Genomic DNA, 7037 nt, shown 5'->3' on the forward strand with positions numbered 1-7037 from the left:
TCCTTCACGCAGTATTGTGCTAATCAGCTTTTTTTAACATCCTGCCCACAAAAGAGCCTATTCATTTAGCTGGGAGACAGGTGTTAGCAACCAGCAGCCTTTTCGCCTCCAGTTCCAGGGGCCTGGCTGGCCTTTAATACCGTGTGTCCCCGAAAGTAAGCCCCAGCCGGACCATCAGCTCTAATGCATCTTTTGGAGCAAATATTAATATAAGACCCGGTCTTATTTTACTATAATATAAGACCGGGTCTTTATAATAAATATAATATAATATAATACAATACAGTCTAGTATAATATAATATAACATAACATAATATAATAAAATGTAACACCAGGTCTTATATTAATTTTTGCTCCAAAAGACGCTTTAGAGCTGATTGTCCAGCTAGGTCTTATTTTCGGATACAGGGTAATTGTGGCATGATTGGCAAGTAGAAAGGAAGGGCAATCTGAAAGGGGAAAGGAGGGGAGAGAAGGGGAAAGAAACAAGAGACCAAAAGGGAGAAAAGAAGATGAGGAAATAAATGGATGTTGGGTGCTACCTAATGGGGCCACCCTCAAAGCCTCCTGGCCTAATCTGAGCTCCCAGGCTCCCACCCAGACATATAAGGCAGAATTTGGATAGTGTTATTATTGATTTATTCCCGCAGACAGTAACTGGATATATGCCTACAGGCCACACCTTCTAAAAAAATGTTTTAAATGTCCTGTGACTCATTCTTCTTACCTATATTCTCTAGTTCTTAATTTTAGTCCTCACTCTTTCATATGTCTTCTAAAAGAGCTGACTGAGTAGATATTTCTAGAAGGAGATACAGAGAAGTCCAGATTTAGAAAGACATCTTAAGCCTATGGAATAAAAATCCTGTAAGAAAGCGGGAGAAGAGAACATTCACTGAGTTGCCTACAATGTACAAAGAACATATTTTCTCTCTTCTAATCCACATAACAATCCTACCAGGTATTATTTTCACCTTGCAGATGAAGAGAACGAAGCTCACAGAGGTTAAGTAATGTATCTATAAAGGAGCACTGGCCAGGAGATGGAGGAGCTGGGATTCAAAACCACAGCTGTCTATTTCCTAAATTGTTCGGCTTTTCCCCAAGTTTAATCCCTTAACTATTTAGTGTCCCAGTTCTGTTTTAACTCAGATGGTTTTGTATTTCAGCAATTGGCCTTCCTTCCATGAATTCAGCAAAGTACCTGTGACTAAATTTTATTGACTATTAAGCATCTATTATTTTCAATAAGCGCTTCTGCTATGTAGAAATGAAACATTTGGCATATTGTGTTTATTTTTAAATCCTACATACAGGGAATTCCCAGGGCATTTCTCCTATCCAACACTGATCTTAACTAGATTGACATACCTTTCAGACTTCCAGTTGTTTCCACATTATCTTTTATTTGTCCACTCAGGAAATAAAGCTACTGTCACCAACCCTCCCTCATGACTCCTGATAGATAATAGAGCAGAGGGGGCCTCTCTGTAAAGTAATTTACATAAAAGTTATAAAAGCTCTTTGTTATCTGTCATGACTAGGAAATGGGCTATTCTAGCAAACCAAATAAATCAAACATCCTGAATAACATAATGATACTTTTAAAGGGACTACCAATTTATAAAGAATTACAAAGCAATACAACAGTGGCTCCCAACCTGCTACAAATCAGAATCACCTCGGGAGCTTTTTGGCAATTGATGCCAGAGAGGTTTTGAAAATGTAGACTCCGGTCATCTCATACCCACCCACCCAAAGTCTCCAGGAGGTTGGACTGGGAAATCTGTATTTTTAAGGAACCCCTCGGTTGACTCAGTTGCAAACTGCTAGGTACCGAATATTTCAAGGAGCACTGGCTTTTTGGAACTCCTTGCAGTAAAACCTGCTAAAAAAGCTAAAGCTGCACTAAATACAATGTGACCTTCTTTTGATGATTCAGGAGGCTTCAGGCTCTCCCAATGCCTCCAGTTCACCACTACACTGGCAAAACCAGAAAGTAAAGTGAAGAAGATTTTTGAATTGGTAGAAATCTGGAAAAACCAGCTTTTGTTTTTCTACCAGATTCAAAGAGCTGGTTTTCCCCCAGAGGAAATGTAGATTGTTATGCTTGCTTTGAAAAAGAAAAATGTTTGAAAACATACTCTTAATTAACTGCTTAGCTCCAATTCAGAACTTAAATGGGCAGGCCCAAATGCATGAAAAATGTGGAATATTCAAACAAAAAAAAAGAAAGAGAAACTTCATGACAGTCTTAATGAAGGGAAAGGAAGATAATAGGTTTTAAATTAAGAATGGCATTACAGAATTAGATAAAACCACTGTCCTTTCCATGGCAACGGCTAAAACCTAAAAACGGGGAGCTGCAGTCTTTCAACACTTGAGGCTAAGGATTCCTACCTACCTGGAATGGCTTTCATGTGAGAAATAATAGGATATCCTATTAAGAGCCCAACTGGTTTTAGGATTTTAAAACTCTATGAATAACAAAGTCAAAACTAGAAAGTGACCACACCATTTCCCTATTTAAGAAATGGGAGTTTTTGTGTTTGTATAGAAGATTGTTCTTAACAATTGCCAACGCTTTATTCCATAAACACAAGTAACCACTACCAGTAACTAGTAACCAAACGAACATTATAATCAGCAACCATTACCAAACCAGTAGCCATTACCAAACAATAATACTGAAGAAGCAGCATGTCCTTTGAGACTTCACCAACAGCAATTTAAACTATTAAACTCTAAATTATATCTTAGCTCTGTATCACGGGAGTTAGGAGATTCCAGGGTGCAGAGGTTAAATCTTTCTTCCCAAAACATAAACACTATGGCTGGTACAAGTTTTATTTACGTCTCTAATTTACCACTAAACAATAAAAGTCCTATCATAAAGATAAAAAAATCAAGGTGGAATTAGTTCTCCGAACACTCCTCAAGTTTACATAGGTGTTTCCAGAAAGTCCTAGACACAACTCGCTCACCGATGGGTGTGGCTATATTAAACATCACAATGAACATGTACTTAGGGAAAAAATTGTGCCCCTTTTTGTTAGTTTGTTTTGTCTTCTTAAATGCTGATAATTGAAAATGCCTTTTCCATTGGTATTTTAAGAGCCCTTAAAGAGACATTCCTATTATATGGTGCTAAGCAGAGTTATATTAACTGGCTTGGCTGTGAGAAAGTTTGAAAACAAATTAATTTCTAAGCATTCTGGGAAGGGCTTTCTCTCGTTTTGTGCATATTATTTTAGCAACTGGCTAAATTAAATCAATTTAGAGAATTGACAACCTTTGATTCCAATGTGAACAGTCAGGAAAACAGCTGTATACCTGATCCATACAATATGGAAGTTTTTAGTTTGGAAGCAATGCTGTTTGCTCCTGAAATTCACATCCACAGAACTATATTATACTTTCATGGAACTTTGCTTTAAGTGGCACTATGCACGCAGAGTTCATTTCTAGCTCTTGATAGAACTGTACTTAATTCTCAGTATTCTTGACTTTTTAAAGGCTGTGCTAAAATGCGAATATGTTCTATCTTACCGTTAAAATCTAATTACATATGCTTTAGAATATTCTAAGATGCCCTTTGGATCCTGTAAGTGTGAATTTTGACATAATAACTGCTAATAAAATTATACTGACACTGTAGAAAAATAAAAAAATAAAGTTTTTAGTGAGTTCATCTTCATAATTAGATACAGACATTAAAAAGGGGGTGTCCTAGATTACATGGGAATTTTCTTCAAACACAATCAAGTTATTAGTTAGCCCTGCCACATCAATCTGCAATTGTTATACACAATTTTCAAACATTTTCAAACTTAAGAAAATAACAACTCTAAACTAACTGTAATTTTTAAACTTTACTCTGACGTCCAGAATTATTAGGAAATTTTCCATAAAGTTTCAGAAACCCACACCATCATCTATTTCCTTGAACGTCAAAGAGAATACAATCAGGAAAAAAGGATGTATTAAGTTGTCCAACCTGAAATCCCCTGAACAGAAGTATCATTGCCAGCTCCCCACCCTATAACTCAGTATGCAGACTCCGCCCAGCAGCACGTCCCCTGCGTACTCCTATTCCTAGAAAAAAATGGTTCAATAAATGGCCACATTTCAGTAACTTGAACTGTCACTGGGAAAACCACAAGGCTGCCCCAAACAGTTGTTAGCAACAGGGGTGACAGGAAGTATTCTGTCCTCCGAACCACCTGTAAAATGGATGCATATGGTACTTACTGCTTTCTTAGAAGGCCACGCGCAACCTGGGATGTTTGTTCATCATGTCACTGGCCTTTAGCTAGGGTGCAAAGTGACACTTGTGGGGAAAAGCCCTATTTCCAAGCTAACAATATGCCGTCCTGCGGTAGACTGGGAGGAGCGAGGTACACACTTCCTTGATTACACAAGTAGATTTTTCCCCCTAGAACCAATGACAGACAACCAAAAAGTGAAAATGTGCTGTGGTTTCTACCTTCTGCCAGCCTGAAATCAAGCTCTGAGCAGACATGCCTGCGCAGCCCTGGCTCCCCGGGTCGAGCCATACTTCCCCATGCCTGGTCAAATGTCTCATGGGCAGCCAGCTGAAGAGAGGCCCCACTTCCCTCCTCTCCGTCTTAGCCACTGGTGACCTCACACAAACCACCTCAAACGAAGAGAGGACAACTCTCCAAAGAGGGACCAGTAGACCCTGGGGGAAAGAACCACCTTCCACACTTCTCCAACAAGCTTCCAAACTACAGCCGCCTCCCTCTTCCAAGAAGCCCGCAGAACTCTTCCACTGGGAAGCAGGGACTTTAAAGGGGGAACCAGGCCGCCGCGTACCTGACTCAGTTTACTCTGTCGTAAAGCAGCATCTTTCCACAAGCTAACTGGACCTGCCGGTCGGAAAGGCGTTTGGAGATACTTGAGGCTACACGGCTCCTATTACTGCCCCTACAGGGGAAATGCCGTCTTTGAAAGGACTTCTAATGGGACAGGTGCGACTACCTTGAATGTGGAGACTTCCTGCGAAGCAGGGGCTTCCCCCTTCCCATGTAGGGCAAGGAGAGTCCCAGGCCGCGCCCCGCAGAGGGGGTACCCCCAGACCACAGCCTGACGAGACCCGAGGCCGAGCAGCGCCCCCACCCCGGCCACCCGCTGGACCCAACCCCAGGCCTGGTGCCCCGCGGATGGCAGCGCCGCCGCCGCCTCCTCACCTGCCGCGGCCGCCTGCCCGGCCCGCACCTGGGAGTGGTGGGGAGGGGCCGGATCCGGGCCGCCGACGCCTGAGGCAGGGGGCTCGGGACTCAGCCGCGGCGGCGTCTCTGGGGCTGAGGGGCAGTGGGGGGCGGTCGCGACATCCTCGCGGGCTGCCCCAGGAAGTTGGCCCCCCCATCCATCTCCAGCCGGCCGGCCCGGCCGCTCCCGCCCCCCGCGTGGCCCCGCCCCTCTCGGGAGCGCGCCTCCGCTCCCGCCGCGCGCGAGCCACCATAGAGAGGGGCGAGGCGCGCGGCGGGCTACTACGCGGCCTCCGCGCGCGCCCCCTGGCGGAGCAGAGATTGCAGGAGGCGGGGCGGGCGGAGCCTGAGACTGGGCGAGGCGTCAGTTCCCGGGTATCAGGGTGTCCGCATCGCCTCGTTGCCTTGGTCACCCAACTCTGCACGAGGAGCTGAAGGGTCCAGGTCCGGGTCTCAGCTGGGCCATGGTCCAGCTTGGTGACCTTGAGCGAGTCCCTTAATATCTTTGCATTTGGTTCATAATACGGTAAAAGTTTGGAAGTTGCTTCACCTTCAGATTTCATTGCTCCTTACAATGCCATAAGCAGGTGATGATGGTTCTCTAAATTACCATGGAGGAAACCCAGGCCCATCAAGGTTCACTAGCCTATTCGAGGTCCCATAGCTGGGAGGTATTAGAAGCCAGATATGTAGGGCACTGTCAAACAAAAAACATAACTTCCGTGGCTGAAAGCCTTCCTAAAAGAAAGGGTTTATTGGACCATAAAGGACCAGGGACCGTAAAGGATTGGGCGTGAAGTCTAAATTACCAGTAGCAGTGCTAGGTGGAAAAGGCAACATGTCCCACTGTCCTGGAGTTGACCAGATTTTTTTATACATCAAGTAGGGGGAAGAAAAATGTAAGTTATTTTGAAAGAATTTACATTGGCTACAGATAAGGGGGGCTGGGATAAGATGAAGAGGCAATTCTATGATGAGAGCACAGTCTGTAAGGAAGAAAGACTACTTTTGATTGGTTACGGGGAATAATCCTGAAAGTTCATGCATATGCAAGATGCGATGGCCCATCTAGTAGTCGGCTAGAAGCCTCCAGAATGTTGATTCAAAGCTCCAACATACATTCAGGAATGTGAGCAGTCTGTCACCTGGCCCCCAGCTATTAACAGGCTAACTGCTCTCTCTCCTGCTCTCCAGCCCACTGTAATTTAATTTCAAACCTCTAAGAAGTTTTGTCAACATCAAAATCCATGCTTGTCCCACTCACTCTGTAGCATCTCTGTCCTCTAGCAGTTCCCGATGTAAACCCGAGAAAGATGAGGAAACTGCTCAGAAGGCCCTAGTAGAATGAAATGGCTCTGTGCTGAGGAGCCTGCCCCGGCCATTCATCAGCTGTGTACCTTCGAACAGGGTACTTAACCTTTCTGAACTCCAGAATTCCCCACCCCGAAAGGCAGGTTGGTATGAGGATTTAAATGAGCTAATGCACGCAGAAGGCTTAGTAACCTATAAAGCACCAGGATTGAATGGGGAATCATTAGCCAGGGTGAGCTAAGAAAATGCCTAGTCATGAAAATAATATAAATTTGAATTCTTCTGACTGGTGTCTATTGACACTTAATTTTCTTATGCTTTAGGTTTCTCTGAAGACCTCACCGAGTTCTTCTGAGCAATGGTTGTTTTTGTTTTGTTTTGTTTTGTTTTGTTTTGGGGGGTTGCATTTTAAAATAAGAAATATCACAAGGAAAAGTGAAGTAAAAATATGTATACATACAAAAATATGTATACTGTCACTTGACAAGTATTT

General features: G+C 43.5%; 1 protein-coding gene across 1 annotated transcript in view; it reads right to left on the reverse strand.

Annotated features, from left to right (window-relative positions):
* The window catches only part of RFFL (ring finger and FYVE like domain containing E3 ubiquitin protein ligase), a 64607-nt gene extending 59177 nt beyond the window's left edge, over nucleotides 1-5430 (reverse strand). The window contains exon 1 of the mRNA XM_033089515.1: nucleotides 5213-5430. The gene's annotated coding sequence lies outside the window, so the exon portion shown is untranslated. The remainder of the gene's footprint in view (nucleotides 1-5212) is intronic.
* Nucleotides 5431-7037: the final 1607 nt, after the last annotated feature.

This window comes from Rhinolophus ferrumequinum, chromosome 21 (assembly GCF_004115265.2).
Source record: "Rhinolophus ferrumequinum isolate MPI-CBG mRhiFer1 chromosome 21, mRhiFer1_v1.p, whole genome shotgun sequence".
NCBI classification, from domain to species: domain Eukaryota; kingdom Metazoa; phylum Chordata; class Mammalia; order Chiroptera; family Rhinolophidae; genus Rhinolophus; species Rhinolophus ferrumequinum.